General features: G+C 44.5%; 1 non-coding gene across 1 annotated transcript; it reads right to left on the bottom strand.

Annotated features, from left to right (window-relative positions):
- Positions 1 to 464: 464 nt before the first annotated feature.
- On the bottom strand, positions 465 to 537 carry TRNAV-CAC. The gene has a single exon. It is a non-coding gene; the product is annotated as a tRNA-Val (tRNA).
- Between the last annotated feature and the right edge of the window lie 22,188 nt (positions 538 to 22,725).

Below are 22,725 nucleotides of genomic sequence, written 5' to 3'. Positions count from 1 at the left end.
ATTGCCACTGGGCTCTGTGTGTGGAGAGCATTTTCATGGTAAGGAGAGAGCCTGGAAGGGAGTCGAGGTGGATGGCGGCTTATTTTTGAAATGAATGGTGTTTGGAGCCTTTGAAGAGCAAAAATATAAAACTGTTTATTGACCTACAGCCATCCATGAAATGGAATATGATCTCTGGCAGAAAGTATAGAATAGAAACTCCCTAATATTGCAGCTGCCTAGAGATGAAAAGATTATCTGGAGCAAAGAAGACTATTTTTTCATCCACAGTCTTAATGCTGAGTCTGCCACAGAATCTGCAAGAGTACTATCTGCTTCTGGGCTTCAGAGATAGAGACAGAAATATTCAAGGGGAGCAGAAATACCACCCCAAAGTGTGTACCTTTCTTTTGGCTTTTTTTCCAAAAAATATTTACTTACTGGTTTAGCTGTGCTGAGTCTTAGTTGCAGCATGAGGGATCTAGTTCCCTGACCAGGACTCGAACCTGGTCCCCCTGCATTGTGAGTGCAAAGTTTTAACCACTGGACTACCAGGGAAGTCCCCAGAATGCATCTCTGTGTTATGAGGATGATTTTAGGCTGACCATTTTGGGCGGGGGGAGGGGGGCTGTGATGGGTCTTTGTTGTTGCACTTAGCTCTTCTCTACCTGCAGCGAGCAGGGACAACTCCTCGTTGTGGTGTGCGGGCTTCTTGTCGGGCTGGCTTCTCTTGTTGTGGAGCACAGGCTCTAGGTGCATGGGCTTCAGGAGTTGCAGCTTGCTGAGTTGCTCTGAGGCATGTGGGATCTTCCCGGACCAGGGATCGAACAGGTGTCCCTTGCATTGCAAGGCAGACTCTTAACCACTGGCGAGGCTGATTATTTTTAAGAAACAGGAGACACAAGCAAAGTGCTGAAAACTGCGTAGAAGTTACCCTTCAGTAAGAAACATCTGGGCTTCCCTGGTGGCTCAGTGAAAGGATCCGCCTGCTAATGTAGGAGATGCGGATTCAATCCCTGTGTCATAAAGATCCCTTGGGGAAGGAGATGGCAATCCACTCCAGTTTTCTTGCCTGGGAAATCTGTGCTCCAGGGAATCAGGTAGAACACATCTTTATATAGTCAGATACTTTCAGGAACTGATTTCATGATGACAATCCTTGCATCTCTTCATACCTAGAAAAGCACTAAATCCCTTCATGGTGACATCAGTTCTTGTATCTAGCAAAAAACCTCTTGTAAAAAGGATGTGATTGCATTGAACTCCCCCTTCATCAAAATCTTATATTTGACCTCCCCTGACTGCCTCTTTGGAGCAGTTGCTCAGAGGTATCTGACGTGCTATCTCCTGGGCTGCAATCCTCATTTTGCCACAAATAAAACTCAATTCACAATTCTCACATGGTGCAGCTTTTTCGGTCAACAGCAGGAAATAAAACCTCCTATGTGAAAGGCACCCTCCCTGTCACCAGAGATAGGACTCAGGGCTAAGAGGCTGTATAAACAAACTCTGTCACTGCTTTATCAATTTACTACTCCAAACCTGAACTTTTTTATCCTGTCAATTCCTCACAGGTTGTCTCTTTATCTAAAAAGTATAAAAGCTGCCTGCCTTGGTCACTTCTTCAGACCTTATATTGCTGGGGCGGGGAGGGAGTCAGCCAAGTTCAGTCATTTTAATTACAAAATTAAATTTAAATTTGCTTTCTCCTGATAATTTCCCTTTTATTCTTGGGTGGGGGGGAGATGACTCAGCCAAGAACCCAGAGGAGTCAAAGAAAAATTCTTTTTCCTCCCTCACAGCATCACTTTCTGAGCATGCTGGGGTGCTCACCCCACTCCGTGACAACCACTCCTAGGCACTGTCTCATCAGGTCCTCGAAATGCATGCACAAAGGAAACAGTCTTTAAAAACTGAGGAAAGTGAGGCTCAGGAGGTGATCAAACTCAAGGCCATTTCCCTGAGAAACAGGACTAAGAACCCTGTTCAGTCTGACCCCGGCTTGAGCTCTTCCCCCTTGGGTCTCATAATTAAAGCAAAGTACACTCTAGACTATGGGCTTCCCTGGTGACTCAGACTGTAAACAATCTGCCTGCAATGCAGGAGACTTAGGCTCGATCCCTGGGTGAGAAAGATCCCCAGGAGGAGGGCATGGCGACCCACTCCAGTATTCTTGCCTGGAGAATTCCATGGACAGGGGAGTCTGGTGGGCTACAGACTATGGGGTTGCAGAGAGTTGGACACAACTGAGCGACTAACACTTCACTTTTTTTTCACACTCTAGATTGGGGCTTTCCCATTGGCTCAGCGATAAAGAATCCACCTGCCAATGCAGGAGATGTGGGTTCGATCCCTGGGTTGGGAAGATCCCCTGGAGGAGGGCATGGCCAACCCACTCCAGTATTCTTGCCTGAAGAATCCCAGTAAGAGAGGAGCCTGGTGGGCTGCAATCCATACAGTCGCAAAAAGTCAGAGATGGCTGAAGCAACTGAGCCATTCTATATTGCAGCCACCATTCAATGGGCACTCACCATAGCTGCTAACATTTCAGGGCACTGGCTTCCTCAGGCATTGGCCTGTCACCCCTGCCACTCAAGGCTGAGGGCAGTGGGCCCACAGAGCTGCCACCATTGACTCATCCAGGGCTTTGACCTTCGTAGCTGGTCAGCCACTAAATAAAACAGATTCTCCTTCGAAGGAACTCATCATTACCCTTTTCCACTGCATTTTCCCTCCACTCTGGGTTCAGTGTTGCCTCCTATTTGGGTCACAGTGACATTCTCCCCACAGGCTTCTCTGACTCAGCTCTCTCCTTCCTCATCCAATCTGCCTGCTCCCTGCCAGACTTGGCTTCCAAAAGCAGTGCGTCCTGCTCAAACACCGCAGGCCGCTCTCGGATCCCCAGTGACCTAGGCCTCGGCTCAGAGAACCAAAGTCCAGTCCAAGTCTGTACCCTTTCCTTCACCCGCCTCCCCTGCATGTCTAGCCACCTTCACCTGTGTTGTCATCCCCTCCACACACTGTTATTTAAACCACATCCAAATGTCTGGGTCAAGTTCAAGTCTCACTGCACCCCTGAACACTGGACTTGAAAACAAACCACCAACCCTGATGTTAGTAGATAACATGGCTGTTCCTGTTTGAGTTACAGCCAAGAGGAAATGCTCAGACAAGAATCTGAAGGCAAATACAGGATTTGAAAGCTACAGGAAAGGCTACAGGGGAGTGGAAAAGAGGGAGAGGGAGGAAGAGCAGCCAGTAAAAGGTGCAGATCAAGCCGGTTACCGTGGGAGCAGCTGGAGCTCAGTCCTGTGGGGATGGGCTAGCCAGGACAGGACACACACATCAGTTGTTCCACCCAGGGGGAGGGAGCTGGGGCATTGATACACCAACTGGAGAGTCCAGTCATTGCGGGAGAGCTGCTCCACCTGGAGCTGGCACCCCAGCACCTCCAGCCTATGAGCAAGGCCAGTGGCAAGAGAAAGCTTCACATGAAAGCAAGGCAGGTGCTGGGAGCTAGAAACCCAATGTGAATGCTGGGATGGTGACAGTGACAGGATACGAATGGGGCATGGCCAACATGTGCTACAACAGCCATATACAGTTCATCACTCAAACCAGGGCAATCAGGAGAGGGAAAGGGAGTGCCATTAATAATCATTCTGGGAAACGGGCAAGATTCAAGATGACCTGGGCAAATTACTATGCATGAGCTTGCATTTGTAGCTGTGATTTTCGTATCAAGCTGATATGACTCTACAGAGTACCTTCCATGTGGTCCAGCTCTGTGCTCTTCACTGAACCTAGTAAGGTGCTTAAAATAAAGGAGATGCTCAGAAAATGCTGGACTGCTGGACCCTGGGTGAGGTGGCCACTACAAATTCAGTCAGGTGCTATTCAAACGGCATAGGCTTTAAAGTCAGACAATCCTGAGTTGAAACCCAACCCCACTGATTCACTGCTAATCCCGGGTGGAGATATGACACCTCAAGAGTTGGGGTGATGATGATGGTATCTGCCTTGTACAACTATCAAGTATCAGAAAAGACCTATACAAAAGCAAGTCAAACTACAGCAAATTGAACCTCAATTTCATTATTATTCCACAAGCCAATAATGATAATATTGATTATCAGTTTGATCATTATCCTTCAGGCTCCTATTCAGCACTGGTTCTGTGTTTGTCTCAGCTCAGCATTTTATTTTCTTCTCTGTGGCTGTGGATCATTTTCACACAGCAGATGAGTTGAGCCTTTGTGAAATCTACTTCCATTCACAGGGACAAGGAGGCTGAAATTGGCTGGACTATTGGCTGGTCTAAGTCAGGAGTGGATATGAATTTGAAAAGGGAGAAGTTAAGAGGATAAGATTTGGCATGAGCTGTTAGCTGAGCTGATCAAAATCAGAATCTGCAGATTAAGCGTCACTGTTTCTCACACTTTAAAAGGCTATGAATTAAGAGTAAAGTGATAGTAGAAAGATAGCCGGCTTTTCAAAGAGACACGTTTAACACTCCAGAAGTAAACAAACCTGCCTTAAGCTTCTGAGTCATGTCCCTGGCTTACTCATCACTATTGCTTTTATTGTCCACTGGGAAGATTTTCTTTGTATTTCTGTAACACAAGAAAAATGGGGTAGACAGAAGGGAGAACTTATAAATCCAACTACTGTCTCTCTGCAATTTGGAATCATAATTTTTCACTTTGTGAAGAAGCTTAAAAACACAAGGTTCACTGTAAATTTAGAAATGAGTGGGGAGAAATATAAGGCAAAATGGAGAAATGTACTCTCACCCTGCATAGGCTTCCAGCACATCCACGTGTCAGAGACACTATGGTTTCTTTTAACTTATTTATTTTATCAACATAATATATGCACATAATTTTCAAAAGTTAGTGATAACGGTACTAAAAATTTGTAACAAAATACAGCAATAACAGGCACCACTATTCCCTGTCCAAAAGGCTCCTTCTCCAACTAGTAACTAATTTCAGTAAATTCAGATACTACTTCTGGAATTTACTTCCACATTTCTAAATAATATGAATAAATAAAGAAGAATGAAGAAATGGCTAGTTCCCCTATATCCATCTCCCATTCTTCCATAGGAATACATATGCCAACTTCTAGCTGAGCTCAAGAGTTCTAGAATAAAAATATATATTTTCAAGCTCCCCTATACATGGTTGTGCAATTAAATCTGGGCTAAAGGGATGTGAGTTAAGCATTACATGTAACTTTCAGGAATCTTCCTTAAAAGACAATTGAAACATATATTTTGACTTCTTCTTCATTCTTTCTTCCTTCTTGATAAATGGAATGCAGACACAATGAGCCATACTGAATCATGAGGTTAACTTGGGAATGAAATTCTGCCCTGTTAGAACAACAGAACAAACAGGAGAATGGGTACCTGATGTTTCAGGGAGCAAGGCTGTCACTTGAAACCTGATAGCTACATTAGGACAGAAATAAAAACTTTTGCCTAATGCAACAAAAAACAAACAAACAACCCAATTGAAAAATGGGCAGAAGACCTAAACAGACATTTCTCCAAAGAAAATATACAGATGGCCAACAGGCACATGGGAAGATGCTCAACATTGCTAATTATTAGAGAAACACAAATGAAAACTACAGTGAAGTACCACCTCAGAAGGCCCATCAGTAAAAAGTCTACAAATAACAAGTGCTGGAGAGGGTATGGAGAGAAGGGAATCCTTCCACATCATTGGTGGGAATGTAAGCTGGTGCAGCCCCTATGGAGGACAGTATGGAGGTTCCTCAGAAAACTAACCATATGACCCCGCAATTCCACTCCTGGGCATATACTCGAACAAAACTATAACTCAAAATGATAATAACCTCCCAAAGCAGAACCAGGAAGAAATAGGAAACATGAACAGACTAATCACAAGCATGGAAATCAAAACTCTAATAAAAAACCTTCCAACAAACAAAAGCACAAGGTCAGATGACTTCACAAGCAAATAGTATCAAAAGATTAGAGAAGAGCTAACACCGATTCTGCTCAAACTCTTCCAGAAAATTGCAGAGGAAGGAACATTCCTGAACTCATTCTGAGACCACCGTCACCCTGATACCACAACCAAAGATACCACAAAAACAGAAAACTACAGGCCAATATCACTGATGAACATAGATGCAAAAATCCTCAACAAAATTCTACCAAACATAATCCAACAACACATTAAAACGATCATCTATCACAATCAAGTGGGCTTTATCCCAGGGATGCAAGAAGTCTTCAATATACTCAAGTTAATCAAGTTGATATACCGTATTAACAAATGAGAAGATAAAAACTGCATGATCATCTCAATAGATGTAGAGAAAACTTTTGACAAAATTCAACACCCATTTATGATAAAAGCTCTCCAGAAAGTAGGCACAGAAGAAATCTACCTCAACATAATAAAGGCTATATATGACAAACCTACAGCAAATACTATTCTCAAGAGTGAAAAATTGAAAGCATTTCCTCTAAGATCAGGAAAAAGACAAGGGTCCCCATTCTCACCAATATTATTCAACATAGCTTTGGAAGTCCCAGCTATGGCAATCAGAGAAGAAAAATAAATAAAAAGGAATCCATATAGGAAAAGAATAAGTCTCACTGTTTGCAGATGATAAGATAATACATACAAAAAATCCTAAAGATGCCACCAGAAAACTACTAGAGCTATTCAGTGAATATAGTAAAGTCACAGAATATAAAATTAATACACAGAAATCCCTTGCATTCCTACACACTAATAATGAAAAATCAGAAAGAGAAATTAAGAAAACAATCCCATTAACCACTGAAACAAAAAGAATAGCTGGGAATAAACCTACCTAATCCAAGCCAGGCTTCAACAATACGTGAACCATGAAGTTCCAGATGTTTAAGCTGGTTTTATAAAAGGCAGAGGAACCAGAGATCAAACTGCCAACACCCGCTGGATCATCGAAAAAGCAAGATAGTTCCAGAAAAACATCTACTTCTGCTTTATTGACTGTGCCAAAGCCTTTGACTGTGTGGATCACAATAAACTGTGGAAAATTCTGAAAGAGATGGGAATACCAGACCACCTGACCTGCCTCTTGAGAAACCTGTATGCAGGTCAGGAAGCAACAGTTTGAACTGGACATGGGACAACAAACTGGTTCCAAATAGGAAAAGGAGTACGTCAAGGTTCTATATTGTCACCCTGCTTATTTAACTTATATGCAGAGTACATCATGAGAAACGCTGGGCTGAATGAAACACAAGCTGGAATCAAGATCATGGGAGAAATATTAATAACCTCAGATATGCAGATGACACCACCCTTATGGCAGAAAGTGAAGAAGAACTAAAGAGCCTCTTGATGAAAGTGAAAGAGGAGAGTCAAAAAGTTGGCTTAAAGCTCAACATTCAGAAAACTAAGATCATGGCATCTGGTCCCATCACCTCATGGCAAATAGATGGGGAAACAGTGGAAACAGTGACAGACTTCATTTTCTTGGGCTTCAAAATCACTGCAGATGGTGACTGCAGCCATGAAATTAAAAGACGCTTACTACTTAGAAGGAAAGTTATGACCAACCGAGACAGCATATTAAAAAGCAGAGACATTACTTTACCAACAAAGGTCCGTCTGGTCAAGGCTATGGTTTCTCCGGTAGTCATGTATGGATATGAGAGTTGGACTATAAAGAAAACTGAGCACCAAAGAATTGATGCTTTTGAACTGTGGTGTTGGAGAAGACTCTAGGAGTCCCATGGACTGCAAGGAGATCCAACCAGTCCATCCTAAAGGAGATTAGTCCTGAGTGTTCATTGATAGGACTGATGTTGAAGCTAAAACTCCAATCCTTTGGCCACCTGATGCGAAGAACTAACTCACTGGAAAAGACCCTGATGTTGGGAAAGATTGAAGGTGGAAGGAGAAGGGGATGATAGAGGATGAGATGGTTGGATGGCATCACTGACTCAATGGACATGAATTTGCATATACTCCAGGAGTTGGTAATGGACAAGGAGGCCTGGCATGCTGCAGTCCATGGGGTCACAAAGAGTCAGACATGACTGAGCGACTGAACCAAACTGAACTGAAAGAGACAAAAGACGTATATGCAGAAAACTGTAAGACACTGATGAAAGAAATAAAGATGACACAAACAGATGGAGAGATATACCATGGTCTTGGAATGGAAGAATCAATATTGTGAAAATGACTGTATTACCCAAAGCAATCTACAGATTCAATGGAAACACAAAAGACCCCAAATATCCAAATCAGTCTTGAGAAAGAAAAACAGAGCTGCATGAATCAACTGTCCTGACTTCAGACTATGCTACAAAGCTAAAGTATGGTACTGGCACAAAAATACAAATATAGACAAATGGAACAAGATAGAAATCCCAGATAAAAACCCATGTGACAATGGACACCTTCTCTTTGACAAAGGAGGCATGAATATACAACAAGGAAAAACAGCCTCTCTTTAATAAGTGGTGCTAGGAAACCTGGACAGTTCAGTTCAGTTCAGTCGCTCAGTCGTGTCCGACTCTTTGCAACCCCATGAATCACAGCATGCCAAGCCTCCCTGTCCATCACCAACTCCCAGAGTTTACTTAAACTCATGCCCATCGAGTCGGTGATGCCATCCAGCCATCTCATCCTCTGTCATCCCCTTCTCCTCCTGCCCCCAATCCCTCCCAGCACCAGGGTCTTTTCCAATGAGTCAACTCTTCGCATGAGGTGGCCAAAGGATTGGAGTTTCAGCTTCAACATCAGTCCTTCCAATGAACACCCAGGACTGATCTCCTTCAGGATGGACTGGTTGGATCTCCTTGCAGTCCAAGGGACTCTCAAGAGTCTTCTCCAACACCACAGTTCAAAAGCATCAGTTTTTCGGTGCTCAGCTTTCTTCACAGTCCAACTCTCACATCCATACATGACCACTGGAAAAACCATAGCCTTGACTAGACGGACCTTTGTTGGCAAAGTAATGTCTCTGCTTTTTAATATGCTATCTAGGTTGGTCATAACTTTCCTTCCAAGGAGTAAGCATCTTTTAATTTCATGGCTGCAGTCACCATCCACAGTGATTTTGGAGCCCAAAAAAATAAAGTCTGACACTTTCCACTGTCTTCCCCATCTATTTCCCATGAGGTGATGGAACCAGATGCCATGATCTTAGTTTTCTGAATGTTGAGCTTTAAGCCAATTTTTTCACTCTCATCTTTCACTTTCATCAAGAGGCTTTTTAGTTCCTCTTCACTTTCTGCCATAAGGGTGGTGTCATCTGCATATCTGAGGTTATTGATATTTCTCCCGGCAATCTTGATTCCAGCTTGTGCTTCTTCCAGCCCAGCGTTTCTCATGATGTACTCTGCATATAAGTTAAATAAGCAGGGTGACAATATACAGCCTTGACGTACTCCTTTTCCTATTTGGAACCAGTTTGTTGTTCCATGTCCAGTTCGAACTGTTGCTTCCTGACCTGCATACAGGTTTCTCAAGAGGCAGGTCAGGTGGTCTGGTATTCCCATCTCTTTCAGAATTTTCCACAGTTTATTGTGATCCACATGGTTGAAGGCTTTGGCATAGTCAATAAAGCAGAAATAGCTGTTTTTCTGGAACTCTCTTGCTTTTTCGATGATCCAGAGAAATGTAAATTGAAACTATAATGATATATCACCTCACAGAATGGTCAGAATGGCCATGATCAAAAAACCTACAAAAAATAAATGCTGGAGAGGGTGTAGAGAAAAGGAAACCCTCTTGCACTGTTGGTAGGTAAACTGATACAGTCACTATGCAGAACAGTACGGAGACTCCTTTAAAAACAAGCAATAAAACTACCATATGACCCAACAATCCCACTACTGGGCATATCATCTCAGGAAAACATAACTGAAAAAGACACATGTACCCCAATGTTCATTGTGGCACTATTTACAATAGCTAGGACATGGAAGCAACCTAGGTGTCCATCGACAGATGAAAGGATAAAGAAGTTGTCGTTCATATATACAAAGGAATATTACTTAGCCATAAAAAGGAATGCATTTGAGTCAGTTCTAATGAAGTGGCTGACTGTCGAACCTATTCTATAGAGTGAATTAAGCCAGAAAGAAAAAAAATATATACCATATATTAATGTATACATATGCAATCTAGGAAGATGGTACTGATGAACCTATTTGCAAGGCAGCAGTGGAGACACAGATATAGAGAATAGACCTGTGGACACAGTGTGTGAAGGAGAGGGTGGGTGGAACAAATCGAGAGAGCAGCAATGACACACACACATTACCGACATCACCATGTGTAAAACGGACAGTATGTATGCTGTGTGACATGGGAAGCTCACAGCCGGTGCTCTGGAACCACCTGGAGAAGTGGTATGGGGTGGGCGGTCAGAGGGATGTTCAAGAGGGAGGGGACATATGCATCCCTATGGCTGACTCATGCTGATGTATGGCAGAAACCAACACAATATTTTAATGCAATTATTCTCTAATTAAAATAAATAACTTTTTTCAAAAGTCAAACTTTAAAAAAAATTAGTTCTTAACCACAGTAGTATCTTCACGGTTAGAACATTACACTACAGAAAACTTACAATACAGTTTAGTAGTTCCTTTCTCTAGCCCTCCCCACCCCACTTCCTTCTCACCAAACTCATGCAACTACTTTGAATCACTTTTAAGCTGTTTTTGTAAATGTTTACCTACATATCTATAAATAATCCTGTTCTACTCTTCCTTGAGTAACCTGTTTCAAATATTATCTATTACATATCTGTCCTTTATGGTGGCTGAGGATCTCACCCTGTTAGTCCTCACCCGTCTCATCTCCTACATTACTGCCACACCTATATTCTCAATGGTACAAAGCTTGGTTAAAACTTAGCATTTACATTTTAATGACAGTGTAAATATTGTTTGCTGCTGACCAGATAGTTTACTATGATCATTTCTGCTAAAACTATTATTTTTCCTTGAGTTAATAACTGCTTTATTTCATTTGCTTAGTTTACTGTGTGACTGTTACAGGCTAAAAATAAATCATGTCCTCCCCAAATATGTATGTTGAATTCTTAGCCCTCAGTACTTCAGAGTGTGACTGTATTTGCAGACAGAGACTTTAAAGAGGTGATTAAGTTAAAATGAGGTCACTACGGTGGGTCTTCTAATCCAGTATGACCGGTGCCCATAGAGGGAAATCAGGAAATGAGGACACAGACACATACAGGGGAAAGACCTCATGAAGATACAGGGGGAAGGCGGCCATCTGCAAGCCAAGGAGAGAGGCCTCAGAAGAAGCCAGCCCTGCTGACACCTGCATCTTGGACTCTACCCTCAAGAACTGTGAGAAAATGTACTTCTGCTGTTTAAGTCACCTACTCCATGGTATTTGTTATGGCAGCCCTACCAAACTAATACAATTAATTTTTTGTTTAAAAAAAAAAAAAGACACACACACCCAGTGTTCATAGCAGCACAATTAGGCAACAAGACAGAGAAACCACCTAAACATCAACAAAGGAATGGATAAACAAGATGTCATACATATACAAATAGAATAAAAAAGAAAGAAAGCCATTTGCAACAACACAGATGGAGTGAAAGATTCTCATACTAAGTGAAGTCAGTCAGAAAGAGAAAGGTAAATACCGTATGATACCACTTGTATGTGGAATCTAAAATATGACATACATGAACCTATCTGTGAAACAGAATCATGGACATAGAGAAAAGAACAGTGGTTGCCAAGGGGAAGGTAGTTGGGGGGAAATGGAGTGGGAGATTGACGTTAGCAGATGTAAGCTTTTATATACATAATGGATAAACAACAAGGTCCTGCTGCAGAGAACTATATCCAATATCCTATGACAAATCAATGGAAAAATACATACATAAAAAGTGTATATACATGTATAAATGAAGGACTTTGCTGTGTAGCAGAAATTAACACAACACTGCAAATCAACTATACTTTGTAAAAAAAAAATTGATAAAAAACTTTTGCCTAGTTTGTTATTTTGTGTTTATTTCATAGTTAACCAAAATATGTATTTTATTGCTATTTCATTTCCCAGTTTTAGAAATTATCTGATGACCTATAATACCAAATATTTGGCTTTCATATAATCTCTACTCCTCCACTTACACATCCTTCATCCTGTTATATTCTAGCTATGTAATTTTTGTTCACTGCCAAACCAAGTAATACACTATCAGCATTTCCTTTCTTGTACAACTTCTCATGTTATCTGGAATTAATAATTGCCTTATTTTTTCATTTAGTTTTCTCTATAGCTTCTGCTAGTTTTTCTACACCGCAAGGAAACATATCCAGCGATCTACCAGTTCTCCTTTCATTATCTCACGTGATTTAATATTTTTCAGACCCTCCCGCTAGAGTCTTTTCTCCCCCTGCCCCGCAGGTCTGCGACACAGCTGGTCACCCCTGAGCTTCCCTGCACCTTGCTCCTGAGTGGGATTCTCCGTTTCCTCCCTGTCAAGTAAGTCTGCTCATGTCTTGGTTTCTCATTTCCTGTAACTGGAAGCTTCGTAAGCCTGTCTCAAAGGGAAATTATATTTCATCTGTCTTGTAGGATGCAGACATGTGGATGGCCTCAGGAATACTGCAGGCTTGCAGGCCCCATCAGAGCCTGGAAGAAGTGATGCTGGCAGAGATCACTTCCTTTCTCATCTTCAGGTACATCTGTGCTGCACAGAAGAGTAAAACCAGGCAGGGAAAGACACTCTCCGCAACAGGGTTTTCCAGAAACTGAGAAAAGGCACGACCGGCACACTTGGATGCAAGGGACGCAAGAACTCCAGATGTTCTTCTTAACGAATGTGCCACCTTTCAAAAATCTGACTTAACTCACTCCCCAAGGGCAGAGGACGTTACGTGACATGTGATGCTTCTCCTCTCGTCAACTGGAGTGAGAGACTCTGAAAGCAAACTCCCCCAAGCTCATCAGCTGTATAATTAACCAACTCAAAATCTTCCAGTATTGCACAAGGAAATCAGCAGGTGGGCAGCCCTGTTAGCCCAGGAGACTGCTGGCAGGTGTGCCTCCGAAGTATCCAGATTTTGCCCTGCCCTTCCTCCAGCTCCTCCTGGGCCCTTGATCTCAGACCAGCAGTGAGCATGGTTTTGTGAAAACTCCCATCTGGGTTTTGTGCCATTTCCCGTGCAGTCTTGGATGGGTACCTTAGAAAGCCTGTTTTGCTCCAGGTAAAAAAATAAAATAAAAAAAGCCATGGTGAATTAATCCAACACTATTGTCTCGTTTTTTAATTGAAAATTGTAACTTGAGGTGTATTCACTGAAACAAACATACAAAGGTCCAGGAAGCAGAGGGAGAGGCTATTTCCCACCACTTGGCTCTGCAACCCAGAAAATCAGGCTCGTGATACTACTGCAGTGTAGTCTGAGCAGCATCCGCTAACCTACTGAGAAGGTATTCCTCCATGGTTTAGCATTGCCATAGGGACTCGGTGAGCAGCTCTGTGGCTTGTCACAGTAGCAGGGACTCAGGGGACGCACGTGCTCCATCACTGAGGACTGCAGAGGAGCTGGTGGGAAGGTTCTGTGGCCCTTTTGGTAGCCCTGGTGCCATTTTTCCCTTTTCAGAGGAGGACACAGCAGACAGCTCTTCTCTTTGGCTGTCTGTCCTTTTCCTTCTATTTTTCTCACATTCCCTTCAAATGTGGCTGCCTGTGTGCTATGCTGATGTTTCCCCAAATGTTAGTACCATATACTATTATATACCCCGTAAGTTAAGGCAGTGTTTCTTGGAAATATAATATCATGACGGTGAAATTCCTGTGAAAATGGGCTTGACCTAAGTAATCATCACTGTATGGGATTTTTTAGGTCTTCAGTATGTTAGTTTATTGGAGAAGGAAATGGCAACCCACTCCAGTATTCTTGCCTGGAGAATCCCACGGACAGAGGAGCCTGGCAGGCTACAGTTCATGGGGTCACAAGAGTCGGACACGACTTAGTGACTAAACCACCAGCACCATGTTAGTTTATGATCACGCTCCAAGACCAGGCTACTGAAAGCGGCATTTCCAAAACTTACTTGACCACAGAACCCTTTATTTGGGGAGGGGGAAAGGGCATGGATGTTTCCATACATTTCACGGCCACTGGTCCAAGAAAACCAAAGGAAATGCTAGCAGAGCTGACCTTCAATGTCTCCAGCACCCATGGTTTATCTCTAGACCAGAGCAATGCAGGCTCTGGGGAAACCAAGACACCAGGATTTGAAAATTTCCTTCACCATATCCTGGCTGTTTTACCACTACTTAACCTCTATGAGATCCATTTCCCTGTCTGTAAGATGGGGACAATTACACTTACCTTTTAAAAAGATGTTTAGAAGAGACGGAATGAGCGACTAAAGATAAAGCCCCCACAGAATGCCTCACCCTAGGTGGCATCAAAAGTAGTTAATAGTTCTGCTAATCTTTTTCAACTTCTGTCATATCCACACCCACCTCACTTCATCAACAACTTCAGTGTTACCTGCCTATTTGCTGATGTCTGAAATACCTTTTAAGAATGAGTGAAATAGGTAAGAAACCAAGAAGAGGGGGGTTAAATAAAGAAGTGGTTGTCTAACACTGAAGCAGCAAAATTATATGGCAAGATTTTTTTTAATACTACATTTAATACTACATAAAAATACTCATTTAGGAGATCAAGGATCAGGTTCTGACTTCTATATTTTTAACAGAATCTCTAAGGAATTAACTATGATGCAAATAAAACTTTGGTAACCACAACATTTGAAGTAAATATCCACACAGATCTATCTATCGAGACCGAGATGTAAATAATATCAGAGGCTTCTGTGAGAGCAAATGGTGGGGACAGGGAGACGGTTAGCACCCTGGTGACTAAGAAATGGAGCCAGAGAAGGCAAGCGGGACAGACTCAGAAGCTCTAGTTCCGGGTCTGAGGAGAGCATGCCCAGGATGGCGGCCAGACGTGGAGAAGAGACTCACATGACCACAGCGAGTGCAGCAGGGAGGCTGGGGAGACTCACCAGTGGGACCCATCAAGCAGCCATGCACTTGGGCTTGGTAAGCCGACTTCTGGTCCCAGAGTCACTTCCATTTTCCCTGCCAGTGCCTTTCACCCACACCAGTTGCAGGCTGGGTTTGCAGTCATAGCCCCCTGACAAGAACGGGCAGGGCTCTGAGAAAGCCCAGATATTGCGTGACCCACCCCCCCAAGGTCTGGATGACGGGCAGAGCGGTCCCCTCTCCTGGTGATCCACAGGTCACCCACAGGTTTCTTATCTATCTTTTGTGAATGCAGCCACCAAATCGCCCTCCTATTTGGTGAGTCCAAAATTGAGAAAGAAGGAAATTGTCATAGAAAGAGAAGCAAAGGGATCACAAAATAAACAAGTCTGCCCCTGGATTTCAGGGTTCCTGTGAGGATTCCACAACTGACATGGTGTCCAGCCAGGAGTGGCCCACTGTCTACTGTCCTCGGGGGAGGAACAAGAGGCACAGTTTTTAGGTATCAGACTGTGGACATCTTCAGGGCAAGGAGCAGGCCTTTCACTTCTGTCACTCAAGTCGGTCCAGGGCCCAGCATCCAGTAAGGACTCGATGGATTTCAGCTGGCTGACTGCACAGCTGACGCAGATCCACATCAGCAAGTTTTTTGGACATATTTAGTGGGTGGCCACACTACACAGGCCTCTTTATTGGGGCAGTGGTTCAAAGAGACAGAGAGTCTTATCCCAGATTGAAACTTTTACAGTTTTGTCTGGCAAGGAAAGCTATATACACACACACACTGCACTTGAATACAAGTATAACACGCTATCAAATGAAAGTTCGCAATATGAAGACACAATGTGGTAATCTGGATTAAAGGAAGTTTGGTTGGGTTGGGGCAGCCTCGTTAGGGAAGGACTCTTTGTGAAGTCATGGAGAAAATACTGGCTTTGGAGTCAGGCAATCTTGGTCCACATTTAACTTAAATTTCCTCTTCTGTTAAATGAGAATACATAGTAATATTGCTTGACTTATAGGATGGTTGGGAGGATTTAAGCATTGGAAATGTAGAGCAAGCTAATATTTTACAACATTTTTTATATAAACATTTCACATTGGGTAGTGTGGCAGGGTGTATAATGGCCCCAAAGTATGTCCACAGCCCAATCCCTGAACCCATGAACATGTAACTTTGTGTGGTAAAAAGGGCTGTGGAGATGTCACTAAGTCAAGGGTCTTGAGATGGAGAGATTATTCCTGGTTACCCAGACAGGCCCAATGTAACCCCAGGGGTCCTTATAAGGCGGAAGCAGGAGGATCGGAGTCACAGAAGGAGCTAGGAAGACAGGAAGGAGCAGAGCTGAGTTTGGAGGGATGCAGGGGCCCACAACGGGACTCAGACAAGAACAGAGCATGAGATGGCTGGCTGCCTGTGTATGTGCTAAGTTGCTTCAGTAGTGTCCTACTCTTTGCAACCCTACGGATCGTAGTCTACCAGGCTCCTCTGCCCATGGGATTCTCCAGGCAAGAATACTGGAGTGGGTTGCCATGCCCTTCTCCAGGGGATCTTCCCGATCCAGGGATCAAACCTGCATCTCTTAGGTCTCCTGCATTGGCAGGCAGGTTCTTTACCACTGGTGCCACCTGGGAAGCCCAGATGGTTGGCTACTACTGATTTCCAAATAGACTCCCAAAGCATGTTCAGAAATAACAGCTGTGAAAGCCAGGACATTCACTTCGCAAGAGTTGTAATTTTTTTTGAGAAGGAAGGAGGTAAAAAAAAAGGGGGGATTGCAGGTTCCAAAGATCAAAAGCTCATACACTCAGATCAGAGGATGGAAGAAGAGGTGGGTTCCTGAGAGAAGTTCAGCCACCACCTGGGAAGAGATAAAGCCTGGGAGTGACATGGAGGAGCATGCCGGGGAAGAAGGTCACATGTGAGACGCAGCCCTTCTGACCCAGAGGGGAGGTGGGCAGGCAGCTGTTTGTGAAAGTGAAAGTGTTAGTTGCTCAGTTGTGGCTGACTCTTTGCAACCCCATGAGCTATAGCCCACCAGGATCCTCTGTCCATGGGATTCTCCAGGCAAGAATACTGGAGTGGGTTGCCATGCCCTTCTCCAGGGGAACTTCCTCACCTAGGGATTGAACCTGGGTCTCCAGCATTGCAGGCAGATTCTTTTAACACCTGAGCCACCAAGAAAACCATGTGTGAGGTGCTACTAAAACCTAGTAGGATGAGTTCAGCCCATGCCGACCGTGAAGGGTCTTCTGCCCCAGCTCACTTCAGTGGTTCTGGCAGAAACGCCCTGGGAGCTCCTCAGAGCATGCCCCACCCCGCAGGAGTAAGTAGGAAGTGAATGGAGACCAAGGACTTGAGGCCACCAGAACGGCTGAGACAGCGAGTGTGCTTCCCACTGGGATCCCAACTCCAGGGCTCCAGTGGAGGGCCCAGCAGAAGGCTAAGAGGATCCATTCACTGAGAGGGGTCGGGGTCGAAGGAAGATCGCAAGTACACAGAAATCACGGCCGCGGCCTGTGACTTGGCTCATGGACAGTGGGGAGCAGCACAGTAAGCTCAGAGCAGGGAACAAGGCCTGCCCACCCGAGAAGAAAGCATGCGCTCATCTGAGGCTCTGAGCACTGTCAACGGAGAACTCTCTCCCTCCAGCTGTGACCCTGTGTGTGTTTTCCTTTGTACACAGGCAGCATCCCGGAAAGGAAGGGGGATGGGAGAACCCCTAAGAAGGGAGAGCAACTGAAAATCTCAGGAAATTTCAACTCTGAATTAACAAAATTTATGACTTATGAGAATTGATTAAAAAAGAAATTGTTTTAGCCAAATAGTTTGAGTTGTCTTGGCATGACAGAAAAATTCTGCCCCATCACCGAAGGCAAGCTGAATTTGATTATAGAGAAGGAAGCTGAAATACACTGTTGTTCTTCCAACTTGTGACTATGGGTGTTAAGCCTGGTACCTGGGCATGAAGCACTCAGCACACAGGAGATGTTCAATGATATTATCACACATAGCCTTCTGCAAAGGAAGGAAGGGGTTTGTTTAGGGGAAAGTGGGGAAGGACATATTTTGTGGAAGGAACTAGAATCCAATATTAAAGGAAGTAGCAGGTGTCTATTGCCACCTCTTCCTGACCAGCTGCTGAGGCTTGGGGAGCAGGGAGTGAATTCACCAAGGCTACACCCACCCTAGTCCTGAGATTTGGGTGGGGAAGGATTTGCCAGAACAAAATCAGGGCAGGTGCAAAAGAGACCATGGGGGCTGGAGAGCAAAAGTCACAGATGCTACCTTAGCGGATATGATGGAACAGACATCAGAAGTTGGAAGAGAAGCACTCATAGCAAGGCAAAACTGAGAAAGCTGCTGAGAAGAGCAGGGAGGTGAGTCATCCCACTCGAGAGACACGAGCAGTTCTTACTAAAGTGTGAATGGCAGCCTGGGTCTATTTATCCTGTATCTCCGGGAACCTTCAGCATGACACCTGGCAGTTTTTGAAATGTTTTCATTGAAAATAAAACCTCCCTCAATTGAGAGAACACTTTCCATAGCTAAGGAAGACAACATTCTTCAAAACTGATGGCTTTGCACACAGTGTAGGGTACCCTGGGAGACTCAGGAAGCTCTTTCATTTCACCTTATTCAGCTTCTGTATGAGAAGGCAGTGAGGAATCACAGGTGAGGAAGTTATAGCTTCTGGCCCCAAATTTTGCATGTTATCAGCTATAAACTTCAGAGAAGCTAGTGCCAACATTTTTTTCTTTTTGAGTAAGGCTTTTTTTTTAAAATTGCAGTATAATTCATTTACAATGTCGTGTTAGTTTATACTGTACAATGAAGTGATCAGCTATTTGTATAGAGATCTCCTCCTTCTTGGACCTCCCTCCCAGCCCACCCCCAGCCCACCCCCCTAGGTCATCACAGAGCACGGAGCTGAGGTCCCTGTGCTATACAGCAGCTCCTTGCAGCTTCTATTTCACACATGGTAGTGTATATATGTCAGTGTTACTGTCTCCATTTGTCCCCCCCCTCTTTTTCTGTTTAATCAAGTTTTCCAGCCACCATGTTCTGACCAGGAAAAAAAATTCACTCTTTTCCCCTCAAAGAAACTCAGAATCTTCAACTTGTCCATTCATGATGTAACTTTTGTCCGCTGAAGATCTCTGTTCAGTGCCAGCTACGGAATGCTTTGGCCCCGTTGCAACACTAATTATTGATCCTCTCCAGACAGCCAGAGCAGGGCATGGCAGCAAGCTGGAAGCCCTCTAGGCGGGGTCCCGGGACAGACAGCAGGTGACATGAGCCTGGCCTCTCCCCGTCTCTTCCTCCTCGCACCCTGAAAGATGAGACTTTCCAAACGCCTTTCCTCTGAAGAACCTGCTGCCAATGCAGGACACGGAAGAGACATAGATTCCATCCTGGGTCCAGAAGATCCCCTGGAGAAGGGAATGGTGACCCACTCCAGTATTCTTGCCTGGGGAATCCCATGGACAGAGGAGCCTGGCGGGTGCAGTCCAAAGAGTCGCAAAGAGTCGGACACCTGACTGAAGCGACAGCAGGCAGGCATGCTCCCCCTCCCCACGTTTACCAGGACAGGTGATGCTTTGACTGCAAATTGTTACCAAGCGAGAGGCCTCTCCCGCCTTCAGAGCCTCCATTTAGCCCTTAGGTTACATATTCCTTTCCATCCCATCGCTGGCCATTGCTTACAGCTCTGGGGTCTGTTTAGAGTTCTTTCTCAGTTCTTTTATCTGACTTACTGCAAATCCATAAATCTCACCCCTCCACCCTGACAGGTGAATAATATCTTGGCTGCAAATAAGACTCCTCAGGCAGAGACCTTTCCTCTCGGAAGTGTATGCAGACATCATTCTACTATCTTCTAATTTGCAGTGTTGTCAGAATATAGTTCCAGTGACAATCTGATTCTTTTTTTCCTGCCTAACTTTATTTTCCTGTCTCGAAGGATATAAATTTTTCTCCTTACCCTTTAGGTTTAGGAATTCTGGCAGATACAGTCAGTTATGTGGTTCTTCTCTTCAATACTGCCTGGAACACTGCTCGGAACACGTCACTCTGAAGGCTAAGGGTTTTCTTTAGCCTCAATTCTCTCCTCGGTGCAGATAAATTTCTTTTTATTATCTGTTTACAAATAAGCTCTCCGGCGTCTATTCTTTGCTCTTCCTGGAACTGTGCTGTTCGTATGTTAGGGTCTTGGGGGCCTAGGTACAAATCTGTTAAGTCCTTTCTTAATGATTTTCTTCCCTATGCAAATTTGCTCTGTCTTTCTGCTCTCACCCTCCTGGTTCAAATCTCAATCCTCACCATCCTCTTCCACTCATCTGCAAGAATTTTAAATTCAAAGATCATGGTCTTTACTCCAGAGAATGTTCTTTTCTTTGCGCTAAGATCAAACACCTTTGGCAGGCTTCTTGCCCTTTCACGTGAGCTCTTGAACAGGTCTCCCAGCACCTTCATTTCTTTGAGACACTGCCTGGACAGGGGTCCGACTGTTCTTTCTTGCTCTGAATTCGAGATCTCTTTGCCCTTGGCTCTGGAGCCCAGGACTACACCAAGAGCAGAGCACTGGCCACAGTCTGCCCCGTGTGCCAGGTGCTAAGAGCATCTGCAGGGAAATGTAAACAAGCATAGAACCAAGTAGAAGCCAGTCTGCTCTTTATCTTCACGGTGGATGGCAATTTAAACAATGTCAGTGATAAAACACTCCTCTCTCCCAAAGTCTTCTGTTGGTCTAAGTTTTAAACAACGGCTGTGGTTATAGTAGAGTTTGAATTATATATATGCTAGCTGCAAATTAGCACATTTTTGTCACTTATCTCTTAATAGACACTGCATTCTACATGGAAGCTAAATTCATAAAACTTTCAGTTGTACAGTTGGCCCCCAATACACCCAACTCGGTGCTGAGCTTCTGTGAAGAATTAGTTCATAGCAAGTTGGAAATGTTCCAGTTCACATCTGTCTCCAGCCCCCACGGTACTAAGTGTCCCTGAGTCGGCACAGTGGGTTCTAAGTAAGCAATGACAGCACAGTAACTACTGTGGCCCAGAAAGAGGACTTGGGTCACTTCAGTTCTACTACAGTGGCGTTATCTGTGTTTAAAATCTTTTTTAATGAAAAGCAGTATGAACTGCAAGCCAAAATATTTCATCTGGGAAGTGAAATTTTAGTTCATGCATCTAACATCTTCCTGAATTTGAATAACATTTTGAAAATTAAAATTTCTTCTTCTTTGTTAACTCTTGTTTAAAAAGAACAATTAAAATTATTGTTACCGAACACTACATGATTATCTCTGAAAATAATGTTGTCGTATGAAGGTGGGAGTATTAAACTATGACTTATGCTAGGCATGAAACACCTCACTGCTCCCCTGGGTCCACTCCCGGGGGAACCTGAGTGGCTGGAAATGGTTCACGGCCCGCCCTGTGGGTCAGTGGGGAGCCAGCTGCGAGGCGCCATCCCCAGGACACCTCAAGACAAAGCATCTGGGTCCCTGAGCCGCGTTGGCCAACACCAGCATTTCCGGGCGTCAAAAGCAGGGAGGATCTGCTTCCTGTTTCAGGTCCCTCACGCCTTCTCAGGATCCGGCACCAGGAAGCAGTCCCAGAGGCACGCGTAGGGCCAGTTCTCCTCCCAGTCACAGGCCGCAGACTGCCTTCTCCAGGAACCTGCACGCGGCTCCTCACCCCACAGCTCTCTACAGTGCCCCTCAGTTCCTGTTATGCTCAGAAAGAGAGAAAAGTCTTAAGATAGTTCCTTCCAAAGACTCCCGCCAAGCCCAAGGCCCGCTGACGGTCTCCAGACCATCCTGCCTGCACAGAAGTTGGGTTTGAGGAGGTCAGTCAGCTGCCATCTTTCCAGAGTCCCCACCGTGGGATTCACACGGTCACAGCTTCAGATGTACAATCTGGAACTTTATTTTTTGATAACTAAACTTGAGTTCTTTGGCCACTCTTTTTCTACTTGGAATTGAAAAAAATGTTCCCAGTCAATGTAAATCAGTAACTGGCAGATTTAATCATGATCGATTTCAGATTTAAATTCAGTCAGTTCAAGATGGCATCCTTCTCCCTTGCTCTAATCTTTGTCTCATGGCCAACCTAAGTTCCTGAGACGCGAATTCTCCTGGCCTGGGAGAGAGGTGTCTGCTCTCGGTCATCAGCACCTGGGCCTCCTCTGAAAGATGGGCTCCTCAGTGTTCGTGATCAAGCTGGGGAGGTTTGGCAGTATCCCTGTGAATTTTTTGACACTCCTCCTATCAAGATGTGGAGTCTCTTTGAACCCGGGCAGGACTTTGTAACTGCATCCAGGGAGAGAATGCAGTAGGAGCGCTGCCCCATGGGTTCTGAGACCAGTTTAGAAAAGGCCACATGGTTTCCGTAAGTTGCTTTGGGGACCCTGGCTCAGGGGGCCTTCAGCCACCGTCAGAGATGTCTGGGGCTGGTGGCTGCACTATGGCAAGACCACATGGAGAAAGAGAGGACTGAGCCGCACTGCTATGCCTGCCCTCAGCTGTCTGAGTCTCCCCGGCCCGGGGCGAGATGTGTAAGGGGACAGTCAGGGGAAGCCCAGCCCCAAGTGCCTCCTGACTGCATCCACACAAAGAGCCTGAGCAAGAAGGGCCCCGCTGAACCCAGCTACCCCGCCCCCATGCTGGTGAGCAAAACTAAGG

Source organism: Cervus canadensis, chromosome 22 (assembly GCF_019320065.1).
Source record: "Cervus canadensis isolate Bull #8, Minnesota chromosome 22, ASM1932006v1, whole genome shotgun sequence".
Lineage (NCBI taxonomy): Eukaryota > Metazoa > Chordata > Mammalia > Artiodactyla > Cervidae > Cervus > Cervus canadensis.
Note: the sequence above shows the minus strand (reverse complement) of the source record. Positions and strands in the feature narration are given on the sequence as shown.